This window comes from Aythya ferina (assembly GCF_964211825.1).
Source record: "Aythya ferina genome assembly, chromosome: Z".
Lineage (NCBI taxonomy): Eukaryota > Metazoa > Chordata > Aves > Anseriformes > Anatidae > Aythya > Aythya ferina.
Window position 1 is genome coordinate 3,754,465 of NC_140299.1, and position 17,221 is coordinate 3,771,685.

Consider the following 17,221-nt stretch of genomic DNA (forward strand, 5'->3'; position numbering starts at 1 on the left):
CCAAGAAAAGGATATAAAAATACATGTAATGGCTACTATTTCTGCCTGCAGCAGAAATGTCCTCCTAATCCATATGTCTTCAATACAGACACTAGATTCTACTTTTACACTGGAAACATGGAGTTTCCTCCTGTCCTTACCTCTCTGAACATCCCTTCAGGAAGGATACACAACACTGTTTACATGTACTGCTGAAGACACAGACCTTTAAAAACAGAGAGGTTGGAGGCACCCAAGGGTCTGAAAAAGAGCATTTCAGATATTTATAAACAGTAAGATGCTGCTTTTTGTAAATCCAGGACTTTGGGGTTTACACAAATTAACCTGCAATTGTAGATCTTGACCCCACAAAACCACTGATATGTTTAGCTACTGTCTCACTCTTTGGAGTAGATGACAGTTAAAGTCATGCAATATTTACTCTGTAAAGAAAAAATTAAAACTGTTATGTAAGTATACAAAACTTCAGACAATTCTCTAAAATTTATGCTTATAGAGGAACTTCCAAATTTGTACCAGAGGGGCTAAAGATGAAAAAAATAATTACATCTTTATATCTATCTCTCATTTGTATCTGTGTTTGTATCTGTATCTTTTCTATGTCAAAATCTTCAAGCCTCTCCTTTGCTGCTGTAAGCTTACTTATAATACCTTGGACATAAATTTTGCATAGATGTTAGTATTTTTGAATAAAAATTTCATAGAATCATAGATTTGTTTAGGTTGGAAAAGATCTCTAAGATCATCAGGTCCAAACTTTAACCTAGTACTGTAGTCTACCACTACACCATGATACTAAGTTCTCAATTTACATGTTTCTTGAAGACCTCCACAGATGATGACTCAACCACTTCCCTGAGCAGCCTATTCCAATGCCACACAGCTATTTCAGTAAAGAATTTTTTCTTGATATCCAACCTAAACCTCCCCTACCATAACTTGAGGCCATTTCTCCTCATCTTATCTTTAATCCTCTTATAAATATTTTAAATTACCTTGATTGGCTGACCTGTCGGGAGATTTATTGACATCTGTGCCTCTTTCAACAGTACTCCTTCTTCTCCACCCTAAAGGTCATTCCAGCTCACAAGCTCTTTCCCTTTCCTTCACCTAATTACAGACACTATTGCCACCACCCCTAAAGACTAACAAACCCTCTTTCTGGGAGCCAGCTATAAGTGTTACACAAATATATATAATTCAATTCTTTTCTTGCCCTGCCCATGTTACAGATCGATCTGCTAGTAACTTCTGTTAATATACACACCCTGGTTATCGTCAAGGAATCAGGCACAGTCTGTCTGAAAACAACCCTGATTATAAGGCAGCAATAACAGATGGCAGCAAGTCAAAGAACATTATAGATGTCATTTGCCAAAAGATTTTTCTTACAGCTTGTGGACACTGAATTATTGACACAGAGTGTGGTTTTTTTGACTTTTCTTTTTTTCTTTCTTTCTTTTTTTTTTTTTTTAAATAATGTTTTCATTATAGTATTATACTGGTGAAATTTTCTACAAGCTGTCATTATAGTTTGTTCTGTAGCTCTTCCTAGAGGTTCCTTTGGGGACCTGAATATGACAGGCATATAAGTGAGAATTAAACTCAGAAATCTTTAGATATTGACTATGGACTGATCTAAGCTACTCATTATGAAATCCCTTTGGACATAACTGAGAGGAAATCACCACCAAATGGTTTTTCATCTGACCTAACTAACTCAGGCTAGAAAGACTTTATCCTTAAAGTGCCTGTTTCCAGTAACTGATTATAGAGGAAATCTAGACAACCAGTTCAGAGAAAGAACCACTAAAGACAACTATCATTTTATGAGAGTAAACCTGCCCAAAAGACAGTCAATGATACTCAAGAAATCATTCAAAAAGCACTACAAACATGAGAGGTTATGCATGCTTACATTGATTTGTTTCTGAGATGTATGATTAGCCACAGGCAAAGTAAAAATCACATATTAGTAAGCACAACCATTTTTATTATTTATTTTTTTTTCAGATGTCACAGCATGGGAGAATTTTTAGGAAAGAACAATGAAGGTGAACAGAACAGTTTCTGAGGAAGTTTTCAATAAGCGTCTTTCATGCATTACTAGAATGTGAGAAAAAAATATCTTGCTTGTAAAATTTAATAAAAAATGTCGTACCTCTGACATTGCAAGCAGGAGAGAGGAAGTAACAACCTTACTGATTATATACAAGGATATATTGTACATGGTGGTGATATAACATAAAAAGCCTTAGACAGAAAGAAGTTTATGTTGAAGCAATAGAGAATGAAGGACACTTGGAAAGATACAAAAAAAGGAAGCAGCATTTTCAAAACAATAGGCAAACAAAATGTTCTCTGCTGGAGTCTAGAAGTAAATGCTTGTTTTTTTCTTGCTATTGAATTCCTGCAGTACTACTCATCCGTCTCGCTTTCCTGACCACTAATATTTACATGTACTTTAGGTGCAGTTCTCTGTTTACATTAATAGCTAGTGATATATTCTTAAGTGTATTGAAAGGCCATAGATTATTCAGCAAAGACACTGGAGCTTTCCCTGCCAGTACCCTGCTGGTTCCTCTCCAGTTCTGCAGAAGTGCTGGAGAGGAGGTTAACTGGGTCTTTGCAGCTCAGTCCAGATCATCCACTTGCTGAAATCATCAGGCTGGACACCAACACCTAAAGGAGATGACTGCCTCACTTAGCGACTAGCTGAAATTTCCCTTGTTGCATTTTTAGCCCACTGTTACTTGCTCTGTGCACAGGGGGAATGAAGATTCTATTTATTCATTCATTTATTTATTTATTTTGCCACAGTCTTTTACGTATTTTGAGATTGTTTTATGCCTTCAATTTTCTTTTCTGTAAGTGGAACAACCCCAGTTTTTCAATCCCCCTTTGTAGATCATACTTTCAAGACCTCTAATCATTCTTCCTGATCTGCTCTGGACTGTCTTCAATTAGGCCACATCTCTCTTGATGTTTACTGAACAAAGTCATCTGGATCTGCTGAATTTGAAGTAAACAGTAACAAATAGTGGTGAGAAGCTGTGCTGGAACACAGGAGGCAAAGCTTGTGGTTGAGAACAAGACAATTATGTTAATAACTTCTTATCCTCAATCTATATATGTTTTTGGGAGTTGTCAGCTGAGCCCTAAGGAATGCTGAGCCACTGGTATTCACCATCTTTATTCAAATTAAACCACATAAATAAAAAGTGCCAACAGACAGCAACCTTTGAAGATACTGAATCTCTAATGCATATTGCTTTTCAGTGTTGTGATTTATTTTCACTTAAATAAGAATGAGATTTTGGAGGGGAGATAAGGTTGTGGGGCACACCTGAACCTGCACCTGGGAAGTTCTCCAGGTTCTGGGCACTGGTGTCTGTGGCCCTTGGTTATGGCCCTGTAAAAAGGCACAGTTTTACCTCACTGTCCTATTTTCTGTGAGCAATCTGACCTTTGCAATTATTAGGGACCAATATGTATCACAGCTAAAAGATCTCACAGTAACTCAGTCACATATTGGGAAGAATACCTAGGTTTTCTTAAACTCCACCTTCTGGACTTTCCAACTGTCCAGCATCTCTCCAGCTTTTTCACTTTCCTGCTTCCTTGCAACAACAGCTGGTGGTTTTATGCTCCCTTTTCACTCCACTCCATGGTAATCAGGGTGACAACTACACTACCCACCCTGCCCATGCAGTTTTGTTCGTCCATCCTCTCTGCACATTTTCTGGATTCATCTCTCATACAAGAAAAACTTTCCCACAGTTTACAGTTTCTGTTTTTTTCCTTTCCTTTCCTTTCCTTTCCTTTCCTTTCCTTTCCTTTCCTTTCCTTTCCTTTCCTTTCCTTTCCTTTCCTTTCCTTTCCTTTCCTTTCCTTTCCTTTCCTTTCCTTTCCTTTCCTTTCCTTTCCTTTCCTTTCCTTTCCTTTCCTTTCCTTTCCTTTCCTTTCCTTTCCTTTCCTTTCCTTTCCTTTCCTTTCCTTTCCTTTCCTTTCCTTTCCTTTCCTTTCCTTTCCTTTCCTTCTTTTTTTTTTTTTTTTTTCTCTGCTTCTTCACCAAATGTCCTCTCCAATGAAAAACTGCACCCAAACATCTGGTAAAACCAGTCCTGACTCAATTTGATCTAAGCCCCTTCTCTGAAAGTTGCACCCAGCTTTCAGTCCCTGGCATGCTTTTTTGCCTCTCCCTTGCCTAGCTGACTTACTGAACTCTTGGCAGAAAGCCCTTCCAGGGACCCTGCACTGCAATGTGTTGGTGATCAGAGTCTTTGATCTCAGAAGACCGGAGCCTCCTCCCTCATCCTGAGTTCCCCTCCACCACACCTTAGCTTCACAACAGTTTGAGACAGGTAGCAAAATGGGAAAGAGAAAAAAAAGCAAGGTGGAATTTTCCTGGATTTCCCCAGTTCCCTCTGGATATAATCTATGCCTCTCCCTTTCTCCTTAACTTATGTCCTCCAGCCTCAGAACCTGTCTCCTAACATTATGTGATTTCCATATACAAAAGCAAATAAAAGAGTGGAAAAGCCTTGGGCACCATAAGAAGAAAAACAAAACAAACACTATTGACTACCTGAATAAAAATCTGAAACAAGAACAGAGCCATGATGTTTTGTAGCATAAGGAGCATAAGGATTAACAAAATGTAGTATGAATGCACATTATTATTTCTATTATTATCCTAATAGCTCAATGGAGATGGAAAGTATTTAAAGCAATCCAGTAAGCTGAGGTGTTCTGTAGTATTAGAAATGAAAACAGCCCCTATATTAGTTTTGAGAAGAATCTGAGTGTAGTCCTACCTTAGCTACCTTCTGCTTTCCTATTGAGAAATGATCTATGCATTAGGAGCTTTCCTGAATTACAGCTCAATACAACTTTTTGTTTCTGTGCTTTTTGACTCTGGCTGGGTGTGGCATGAGGAGCAACTCTGGAGGTTGGAGCCAACTCATTGCACTGAGCACGACCCCTAAGTCAATGTCATGACCTGCACGGAGCTCCAAGCCAGCTCCATTCACTCCATCCCAGGGTCATGAAACAGCACACAGACACAACTGGAAACATGCCACTAGACCTCTTGTAAGAAGTGTTGGCTGAGCCGTTTGGCAACAAGAATGTTTCACCTCTTCTCCTTAAGGCAGTGGATGACCCAAATTGGCCCCATCAATTTTTCTGTTCAGTCTCACAAGGCCAGGCAGAGAGCTATCCAGGTCACCACAAAATCCCTTGTGGAGGAGTCCTGCAGCAGCTATAGCTACATGCCATGAGATTGCAGGGGAGACTCAGCCCAGTGAAATAACTCTAATCAGCTAACAGCCCTGAATAGAGCAGGGAACAAAACATGTCTGCTGTCACTTATAATAGCATACACTGTCTGATTTCATTCAGTTGGGCTACTTTAATACTTGTCTGCTCTCCTATTTATGTATAGGTGATGCAAAATTATCTTCTTCTAAAATGTCACTCTCAATTGTATTCACTGTAATCATTACACAGTCTGGATATTTTTGAGAGAGGACATGTTAGGACAAACATCTTTCCAGTTATGCATAAATGGGGCCATCAGAAACACATACACCTTAAAAAGTTTAGTCACTTGAGTGTATGCCTCTGGCATGACTTATTTTTATTTTTATTTATTTTTATTTTTATTTTTATTTTACTTTTACTTTTACTTTTTAGAATTTTGTGTAAATACTAAAGTACTAAGACCTCAAATTCTACAGACAAATTGTCACCTGAGTTCATGAATTTTATTTTCTTTCCTAGCTCTTTCATTCCAGAAAGGTTATGGAGGAAGGATTTGTATTTTAACCTACTCACATGTTGGTATATATTATTCTTTCAACAACAGCAACAAAAGAACCCCTACTTCCTCCATTTTAGTCCCAGTTTACTCAATTGCTACAGCCTTCATTAACTTCAGGTTTTTGATATGATAATTAAGTGAGTGGTTGCATTCAACAGCCAGTACAGAAAATAGAATATCAAAACTTGATCTTCTTTGAGTGATATCACAGATATTAAATCAGGTTCTATCTTGTCCAAGAACATCACCTCACCCTTTATAATTTGCCTCAAGTCCTTACAGTGTCTATCCATGCCAACAGCATTCTTCAGGTTTTCTCTGCATGGTTTCAGTTCTGCAAATATTCACACAGGATAAAACATAAAACTGTCTACACAATTAGAGATCATTGAATCATCAGGTTCAGGTCTGGCTCCCAAGCATATTCATGTTTGTGAAATACAATTCTGTGGAAGAAAGGCTTTTCTAGCTAATAAGGCTTTCAGTAAAAGGTGCAAGCTCCTATCTTTTGCTGTACTGATTCTGCTAAATTGGCACCAGAAAAGATCTTCCATTTGCTAAATCATAACTATTAGGTTTTCTCATTGAGATTACAGCATCACTTGAACTGTAGCCAGTCTAAATGAAAACAAAAGGCAAATAAGACAAATGAATTTGTGTCAATAAATAAATAAATAAAATAAAGAGTGGGGAATCAGGTCACTCCTGCAACAGAAAAAAATAAGGAAAAATGAAGATCGGAGTAGACTAGAAAAGTCCTGCAGAGCTGAGGTTCCCATTTTTTTAAATTTTTTTTTTTTTTTTTTGTGATGGAGAAGGAACAACAGAGATGGAGGCAGGTGTTGCCCCAGATGGCCTGACTCCAACCCACCTCTCTTTCTCCATGGAGGAAATAGCAGTATCTAAAATAGATAGTTGGGCCACAACTGATTTGCTCCTCTTCACCCTCCCTTAGCAATCTCATCTCCAGGGTGAAAGGCTGCCTGCCTTGCCCTTGCCCTGGCATGGACACTGTGTTCAGCTGGCAATTACTGCTTCTGTGAGTCAGCGCCACAAGACCCTTAATGCAACGGAAACAAAACGCAGCCCTGAGAGCCCATCTCTGCCAAAAAGCCATCAGACTGAGTTCCCTGGAGGGTTTGTAATCGACTACAGGTGGGTTAAAATCTGAGAAAAGAAAAAAAAAAAAGTGTTTTCTAGTGCTTTTAGCTGCAGTTTTCTTTGAGAGACAATGCATTACTGTTGTTTGTTACTCCATTTTGATCCTCTGCAAAAACGAGGTCTCTCATAATTAGTGTCTGAAAAGATAGCAGGTGTCCAAGGATTTTTATTTTTTTTCCTTCCTTCTCTTTTTCTTTTGTACCAAAAAGGTGAGTTAACAACACTGTCTCTTCTGCTGAACTCAAGCTGGATCCAGCTGAACTTCAATTCATCCCAGCAGCAAACTCTTTATTAAAGACCTGTCAAATGCCCATATTCTGTGGATCATCACAGGAGCTGACAGTGCCACAAAGGCTTGAAATCCAGTGCATATCACTGGAGGATGCCATTAAAATGAAAGTGAGACCAAAACCTCGCAGCTGTCACTCATTATCTAGGACATTCTCACAGAGTAGATCTCACACACTTCCCTTTATCTAATGTGAGTTTTCACATGAGTTTTAACTTGTCTGTTTCTGCTGTAATTAAACATTTTTTGAACCCAAACATTTTGAGACAAAAAAATCTATAAATCTCTACTGAAGTGTGTATTTCTACTCCATTTGGAGTTCTCCTGTATGTCCAGTTAGTCACTGTATCTCTGTTTTTGGTCACCTGCTGCTTATTTTATGGGCTTTTAGATTTTACAACTTGAAAAGAAGAATAAATAGGAATGGCTGAGTTTCAGCCATTCAGACAGAGCCATTTCAAGAAGAATGGTGCTCAGCCACTTGCCCTTATCTCAGACCAAGCTTGAACATAACTTTGTTCCAGTTCAAATAAAACAGGCTATTAATGTTTCTGTCCTCATTATATCTCATATTTTCTCCCATTTTTCCACTTCTGGTTTTGACTGGAAATTTAATGGCTGTGATAACTAAATCAAAGCCCTATCAGTGCTGACAGTGAACAGCTCTTAGTCATGAGAAAAGGCTGTTCTTAGCTGTATTGACAATACAGCTATTGGTAGGAAATACCTAAAGCCTCATAAGCTTGTTCTTAAAATGGCTTGATATCCAGTCTGTCAGACCAATTTTACAGACGTTTAGCTCCATCAACATCAGAGACACTATGAAAGTGTAAAAATAATGGAGTGTTGACTCAAGCTTCTATAATTGCAAGTCATTCTAAATTTGCTTTATACCACAGTATACTTAATTGCCCGTTGCCTTCACTCTTGAACCCAGGTCTCAGGGAATTATTTTCATTACAAAACCAGTGGCCAAAGGAAGATCCAACTACAAGACAAAATCTACAGTATAATTACTTGACTGTGATCTCATCACATGTCCTATGTAATTACCAAATGGTTCCACTTTTTTATGTCTATAATTGCTACAAATTCATATTAAAAGTCAGGCTATCCATATTAGCACAGCTTTCAGATTTATTACACTACTCTGTCACTGCTTTGATGTTAAAGATTTTGACAAATATATTTGGAAAAAAGAGCTATATTAAGGGTAATTATTTTATTTATACATGGACTTTTGTGATTAAAGAATTTTATTTTTAGAATCTCTGTGCACAAGTTACTTTACACCATAATTATTTAAAAGTTTTATTTTGCATTAATATATATACAACTGTTATAAAAAATGTCAGAATAATTCTATCACGACTGTAGGTTAAGTTCTGTTCCATTAAGAATAGAGAGTTAATAATGCAGTCATACACTTAAACTTAGGAGTAATTATACACTTTTAAAAATATATTCTAAGTGTAATTACAATAGAATTGCAGTAAAACTGCAGTACATTGAAAAGCACTCCATTTCCTGGGGTACCTGAGGCAGGTGGAAACTTATCTGGCTTAGAATTTAAGGCCAGGTAATCGGAAAATTTTTCAGGGACATGTCAGTTAATAAAGAGTTGCAAAAATAGAGAGATTTTTTTTTTTTTTTTAATCCTTTGATGAATTACAGTTAAGGCTAATAACACACAATCATAATAAAATGCCCAAGTCACAGTGCAAACAAATGGTAGAAAACTAGGTTATTCAGAACAAAGGCTTTAATTTTGGTCTCAAATTCTAAATACAATTAAATACAGTAACAGTTTTGTGGAGGGATTAGGCAGTGGCTGTTTAGGTTGGAGTGAGAAAAATAAGATACCATGATAAAGGCTTATATAGTGCTGTCCTGATGATGAAGTGCCCATTAGAAAAATGCTTAGAAACATGGAAGCTGTTTTGGGTGCCTCCTGCTCTGCTTAGGAAAATGAGGCATATTTTTACATATTCTTTATGACTAAAAAGGATGGCACTCATGCATTACTTGACTATAGTAGCAACACTGCCTCCTGACAGAACAACCCTGGAGGCCCTGACTACTGATTAATTGCTTGTGACATAAGGAGTCATGTTAGTATCAGCAGCAGGATCCGGTTCCCAGGGAGGGAAATCGCAGTCTGGTAATTCCTCTTGATCCAAGCTGGAACAAATAACGGAAACGATCACACAGAATCTAAAACAAGGGCAGAAGATGAAACAAGAGGGGTTTAAAAGAATGTCTGGAACCATCCCTGAATGAGCTTAGAGTTGAGCTCTATGTGGAGAGAAAAAAGTCTTAGGACAAAAGCTACAAAATGTCCAAACAGGCACAGAACCTCTCTGGTAAAGCTTCCATCCAACCTGGCAGGTAGATAAGAGAGGCTCAGGCTGTCCCCAAGCCTAGCAGAGGACATGAAGAAAGTTATGCTCAATCTAGGATGTGCTGCCTAACATGACCTGCAACATGGACTCAGGGAGCTGAAAACATCAGCTTCTGAAATGAAAGGCGTGCAGACCAGCATGTCTGGATGAGTCAGTGGATGAGGAACTCGGCCAGTTGGAAGATTTGGTAAGACTGGGCACATATATCTTCCACATTGTCTGTAACCAACAGAGAGCTGGAACAGAAAGGCTGGATTATCCCAGCCTGAGTAACACAGAAGCCAATTACTTTAGAGGGAAAAACTCCCTGGGAGTTCTTGCTTCTGTTTCATTTTGTAGTCCAAGTGAAAAACTTGGAGAATGGATAAAAAGTGTGAGAGGGAGAGATGGAAGGGGAAGGGGTATTTTCAGGCTGCAAACTTGATTGAACATCTTCAGTGGTACCTCAGCACCATGTCCCCAGGACAGAAGCTCTGTTATCCAAATTTGGTAGAAGCCCTGTGTTTGGCATATGATGCCAAGGACTTACCTCAGCTTGCCAGAGCACACCCAAGGAGACCCCACCTGAACCTGCAAAGTGCCTGTAGAGACTAGTCCTTCTGGCATGCCCAAACACCAGATCCCTGGAGCAGCTGAAAAAAAGGCACAGCTCTATGGGAGGTGGCAATTTAAGATCAACAAAATAAGGCCCAGGACTGCAGTGGAGATTTCTGAATTTACCAAAGAACCTGGAGAGCTCCTTGGTGCAGCCTAACAATACATGAAGAAGGACCCCTCACAATAAGGCATGGAAATATGTGGAGACATGGCTCAGCATGTTGGGTGAAGGCATTTAACATGGTTCACAGAAACTGTGAAAGACTGAAAGGAAGAACTTCTGTTTATAAATGAAGGAAATGGGCAATTGGAAAAAGAAATTTTGCAGCTCACATTGCCCGGTACCAACCAGCTGGTGGTTTGAACCTGCACATAACCAGTTAGAGTTATGCTTCAGAGATTGAGGGTTTCTGTTTAAATGTAGGCAGTAAAAGACTAGGCATGGAAAAATACAGAAAATCTGTGAAGGACACAGGAATAAAAGGTCAAATTGCAAGAGCTGTTTTTTGCATGATTTTATAGAAAATGGAGCTCAAACCCATCACAGATGGAGACAGTGATAGGAGGGAAGGAAAATACAGGGGAAAACTTGGATCCTGGAATTCACTCAGTAGTCTATTCGCAGGAGCAAAGACTCAGTTTAATTTAATTTCTTGATAGTAATTGTGTCACAAACTTCAGGAGAAGTGGCAACAAATGGAATCTGTAGAAAAGTGTCTTGTTAAGTAAAGCCTATGTTTTCTATGTATTTAGGATGAATAATAATAATAGTAATAATAGTAATGATAATAGTAATAAAACAGCATGTCCTAAAACACATTCTGAACTCAATTCCAAATCTGCAGTCTTGGAGCCAGTAAAAACATGGATGATTCTGATCAAGCTGGAGAGTGGCACAGCAGCATATATTGAACAGCTATTCCATCATGTCACAGTACCAAGAAGGAAAAACGTCACTGGGGAAAGATATCAGCATAGTATGAATTATCAGCATAGTATGAATTAGTCTTCAACCAGTCCCAGAATTTCATCATATTTTTGGCTAAAATACATAGTAGAAGCAGATTTTCTTTGGAAGATAGCAGATGAAGTGCTAGAATATTTTTTGTGTTTTTGAATAGCTGTTGACCAGGATCCCATAGCATGCCCTTGTCCATGTGAAAGCATTCATAGGGACACAGAACTGGATCTTAAAACAAGGTGAGAAGTGCTGTACCAGAAGAAAGAATCTCAAGGTTGTTTAAAAGGACATCAGAGTGAAACAGACTGAACCTTCCCAATTTACCCATCACAAGGTCCCATGGTTTGCCAGGGCTGCAATATAGCTGCAATGACAAGGGGTAAAAGCTTCTGGTGGTCGAGAGTCACTTAGCTTAGAGGAGAATCCTAGCGACTGCTTCTGTCTTATCCTCCTGTTGCTTTCAAAACTTCTTTCAATAATGCTCACAGATGGCAATGCTTAAGGACTGGATGCAGAGCACAGCAAACCTGGCACAGTGGTGCCAGATGACAAAAGTTTCCACAGAAACACCTTGGGAAAAGGCCTTGCCCAAAAGAAAGTTCTGATTGTGGTTAAATCTGCAGGACATTTTCGCCATGGGCTACAAGACAGCATAGCTGTGGTTGAATCAGGCCAAAGTTTCTTGCACTGGCTCTTTTAATTCAGAAATCCTGGGGAAACTTGCCAGGTGGTTGGAAAAACTGCTTTGTTTTGATTTCATGGTCATATTGAGGCCTGGGTGTGAAAACATGGTTGGGCCGATGCACTTACAGATGGTGTTATTGGGAAGCTAATTGCAAACATTGTCTCAAGCAGGATTGGGAGGAACTGGTTGCTCCAGAGAGCCCGTTTGGAAAAAGCTAAGACTTTTTTTTTTTTTTGGAGGGGGGGTGGGCTTTTTTTTTTTTTTTTTTTTTTTTGGCTTTTTTATGGCCTTTTGCATTTCTGATTAGTTTGAGAAAATAAAATGGGGTTGCAGAAAGGGTCTGAAGGAAAGTAATTCCAGAAGCATATCTCGGTATCAAAATGGAGCGGCTACAAAACCATTTGAAAAAACTGACCATCCAGAATGGTGGTATTCCTGGCCTGCTGCTGCTCAATGTATGTACAAGCTATTTCCCTGCTCTGAAGACCCAGAAAGTGAGATACTAAAAGATCAACACACTGGAGACCACGTGTGAAAACTGTTGTCTAGGAGGGTTTTCTGGATTACAAAGAAGTCACTGGCAGAGATGGATATGTGAAACCACAAGCCTTCTTTCTGTAACATGATTAACTGACTTTTTATTTAAAGTATTAGTTTGCCTGTAATGTAGCTATTTATATATATATATATATACGTATATATATATATATATATATAAACCATAGCCATTTTTCAGTTTCTTTTCATCCTTTTCTATTTTAACCAAATATTTATATATTTTTATTTGCTGCTGAAAACCAAGGAAATTCTTCTGATTTTTAAGACTTTCTTCCTTTCTTTTTTTTTTTTTTTCTTTTCCCCATGAAAATCTCCTTTTAGTTTCCTTTATTTCCTTTTCATGTAGCCTCTATTTCCTTTTCATGTAGTCTCCTTTTCATGTAATTTCCAGATCTTATTTCATATTTTACTTTTAAAACTTCTTTAAGTATTTTTACAGTTTCAGTGAGTGTTATAGGAAAATCTCACAAATTTATGTCTCATTCACACACACCAGTGTCCCACACTCTAAAAGCAAGAGTCCTGCGAGCCTATAAGCACTTCATTCTGAACTCTTCATCTGAGTGCAGGCATAGACTGACTGCCAGACATATCACTGCTGTCCTTTCCAGACCCCCAAATTGGGGTACCTTTATCATCTCTCAAGACATGTTTCCCCTAAGTGTAGGATAACTTTTTAGACGCTGGTGTAATAGGCAGAAGACAAAACAGGATTATTTTGGGCACAGAGCAGAAAGCAAGTAGGCATTAAAAACAATTCAGCATGGCTAGCGTTAATTTACTCTACTGTTTATGATTAAAGCAAAACCTGTCCAAACAGTTAGTCAGACAGAGCTGAGTTTGCACAGCTTTGTCTGGATGTCTTGTCTTATTTAGGATCTGGACCTCTGGGAAGCAGGAATGCAGAGGCAAAGATGTCTTACGATACACAAGTACAGAGCAGATAAATTCATCAATGCTGGGTGGACAATAACAACGTTCCAGTTTAAAACTCTCCGTGCTCTACTGGGTTTTGCAACCAGCTTTTTATAAACCTTGTTTCACACCAGCCATCTCTTGTAGGTGCTCAAAAGCTCTGGTCTATGGTGGGGAGAGGAGCTTTCCAGTAGGCTGAAGGAGTACAGGTGTTTGAGTTTACCAGATTTCCAAGTGGTTTTCATTTCTTTTTCCTTCCTGAGATAGTTAAACACACATTCCTCAGCTGTGTAAAAACAAATGGCCTACTCTCCCACTTTGGGTGGATTTCAAATGAAAGCCAGGCTTAATTAGAGCTTTTGAAAGCTTAAGAGTTAATACGTGCCCATTAAACACTAACCACCAATCATTTACTGTCCGTTTGCTGGCAATAAGGAGCCGCACAAGCGGCTCCGGCTGTCAGTGCTTGCAGGCATGCCGGCATGTGGGACAAGGGATGAATTAGCAGGGACCATCCTGGTGCTGGGAGAGGAGAGAGGACCACGTGCGTGGCACTGTGCCTGGCCTGGGAGGTGGGCAGAGGCTGACGTGTGGGGAAAGGCACAGATGTTTGACCTCTCAGGGGGCTGGAGAAATGTCTCCAGCTTGGAAACACCGGAATGGTAAGAAAGTCTCTCTGTGGGGTTTGCCATGGGGTTTGAGCTTGCAGGGAGGTGGTGAGAGGTATTGGCACTGAGCTGTCACCCTTAGACCAACACCACTTGGCATGCTGCTGGCCTTCAGCATGGTATGTCAGCGGTGTCATGGCAACTCGTACCTGGCCAGGACCTGGGGAGGCAACAGCTGCACGAGGTGAAATCCAACAATCATCCTCATACAGGAAACACTGCAAGAGTTATTGTCCCTGCTTTATAGGTTTGGGAAGCCAGGGATTAAATGAGTTGTCGAAGGCCACACAGGGAGCCAGTGGCAAAGCCGGCAGCACACTGGGAGCCCTCTCTGCTCCCAGAGGCAGCTCGCAAACCACACTGTGTCTTAAAGGCAGCCATTCAGCAACCCCATGGCTTGTGTATATGTTTAAATGGAAGACAAATTGCAGCATTTTTGTCTTTATTTGCACTAGTAACATCTGTCCAGACTGCACAATGACTGATGAGTAGCTCAGTAAAGATCTGTAGCAGACAAAATAGACATGCAACACAGAGGGAGTTATATGTTTAGCTTCCCTGCAAAAATCTCACTGACAGTCTTGCGATAAATATATAATTTTATGGCCTATTTCTCAATCATACTCTGCTACATAATATCATGCTACAAACTGCTAGCTACCTTGCCAATGGAAATATGTTGCTGGCAAGCAGCAAGTCTCTCCAGATCTGCTCAAGGAGTCATAACTGTAACAATATAAGCAAATAGATCCTCAGCATATTCCTTTCTGCATTTTTTCTCTCTTTCTTTCCTCTCTTCCTTTTCCCTCATTGTCCCCTCTCATTTTCTTCCCTCTCCCCTTCTCCCCCATCCCTCCTCCTTGCTCCCTTGCTCACTCCTCCATTAGTGTTTAGAAGATTTCACAGTTTTCACCCAACCCTGGAAAGAATGTAAGTCGATGCTGCTGATTGCCTTTGAAAACATTTGGAACAAATTATCTCTACTTTTGGAATCTGAATAAAGGAATGTGAGCCTCACTGGAGAAATATGAAATACAGGGTGGGATTCACAGAAGGTCTGTAGCTTTTTTATTATTATTATTTTATTTTTTTCCTTTTTTTTTTAATAATAATAATAATAATGATAATGATAATAATAACAACAACACTTCTTTTGTTCTTCTCTTTTTTTTTTTTTTTATATATATATATATATTTGCTACTTCATGATGGAAAATGTTTCATTTGGGAAAAGAGGAGTGTAGGGAAGTGTTTTTGTGAAGTGGCTTCATAATAAACTTTTTTAGAGGTGAAAATGGTGACTGACATGAGTCAATTGTTAGCATGAAACCAATGGGCTTGACAAAGAAATGAAGCAGACTTTGAATTCTCCCCATCTTCTTCTCCAGTGAGGGACAGTTTAGGTCACTGAGGTCTCCTTCTCCCATCTTACACTGCTCTTAGATAACTTGCCTCAGTTTCCCTTCTTGCCAGCTGCTGCCACAGTGTGGTGCTGTGGAGTTGCCATCAGTAAAACAATGGAGAATTCCAGAGGAAAGGTGCTATGTAAATTTAGGACAAGCCACACATTTCCAGCTTCAGACTTTCCTATGTGTAGGAGTATTTGTATCCAGGATTTTATTTTGTCTCATTGCAGAAAATGGTGCCAAACATATACTTCCAAATCATGATAAGAATGGCTCAGATTAGGTGGGAGGAATTGGGAACTAGGGCTTTTGTTTGTTTTTTTCTATGCCTTCGTTTTGTTTAGGGTTCAGGCTCATGTCTAGCATGAATACAAAAGACATGATAACTGGAAGATGGAAAACTTTGCACTTATTGTGTTCTCAAACTGGAAAGCAGGTCAAAATCAGAATGATTAAAAGTGTGTTGTGCATTGGCTAATATTTTCAGGTTGCAGAATGAACAGATAGGTCTGTAGATATGAGAACGAAAACTTGCCCTGCTGAGGACCAGTTGTCAGACCCTGTGTTGCCATGGGTGTTGACAGCCCGCAGTTTCTGCTTTTCTTAGAGAAATTTATAAACTGAGGAAGATTTGCTTGCAGGTATCTTAACAGATAACTACACTGACCTGTTTAGTTTGCAAAAAATAGCAAAGAGCAATGATCAAGATATTTTCCCATTTCTCCTCTGTTTTTCTAAAGACTTTCCAGAGAAGCTGAGGCCTAACCATGCTAAAAAGCTGGTGTGGCTACGAAGCACATCTTGGTAAGCGCACAACTGAATACAGAGTGCTCTGAAGATCAAAAAAACCTGAAAAATGCAGATGAAAACTATTTTCTAAGCTTTGGACTTTTTGTTTTGTTTCCTTGACTCATAAAGTGTTGGTGAATCCTACCCTTAAGTACTGGAGATGGTGATAGATGCCAAAGTCCTGGCAGGTTTGAATCTGTTCGCATAAACCCCGTGGGTGTGAATTTGATTCTTTCCGATGATTATTTTGGAATGATTTAGTCACATTGTTTTGACCTACTTTCCCTAGTTGCAAGCTCCATCCAAGTTAGTTATTGTTTATACAAAAGGACTGTGAAGGCTGTTCTATACATTGCTATATTATCTATGGTAATTTTCAAAAATAAGCTAAAGGGGGAAAAAATAAAGCAAATCAGGAAAATGTAATTTTAGGCAAACACAGAGTGTACTGCAGGATGCAAGTCTTTGCAAACTCTGGCAAAAATCCCAATGTAAGGAAGAGGATTGAGAGAGTGGCTCTGGCAGGTTTGGGGCTGAGCATTGTGTAAGACTGCGTATGAGAAAACAACTGGGAGAGAATTCTTTGCAGGCTGAAGGAAAGAGTCTGGTTTAGAGGACAAAGTCAAAAAGGGCAGAAGGCACAATGCAGAAACTTCCTGCAGAATCAGGGATGCAGAAGTGCACCACAAACACATCCTATGGTCCATGGGGGTTTGTGGCAAGTCACAAATTGAAGGGTTGCGAGGCGGTCAGGAGATGAGAGCAGGTCACCTATGTGGGGCTCAGAGAACATCACTTGGCAGTCCCCTGCTGGATCACAGGCAGTAAATTAATGGCAGCTGGGCCATGGGGATATATTCTGGAGACCCTCTTCTGGCTGCACTGACAGGCAGTTTGGGTTCGTCAGTGCTACCACAGTAGCAATAATAGAGATGATTGAATTTCTGCTTCCTGGAGAGAGAACGT

General features: G+C 39.5%; 1 long non-coding RNA gene across 1 annotated transcript; it reads left to right on the forward strand.

Annotated features, from left to right (window-relative positions):
- The first annotated feature begins 6,919 nt into the window (after positions 1-6,919).
- On the forward strand, positions 6,920-16,324 carry LOC311427426. The gene is made up of 3 exons (XR_014687352.1): positions 6,920-6,979; positions 14,948-15,115; positions 16,207-16,324. It is a non-coding gene; the product is annotated as an uncharacterized lncRNA (long non-coding RNA).
- Positions 16,325-17,221: the final 897 nt, after the last annotated feature.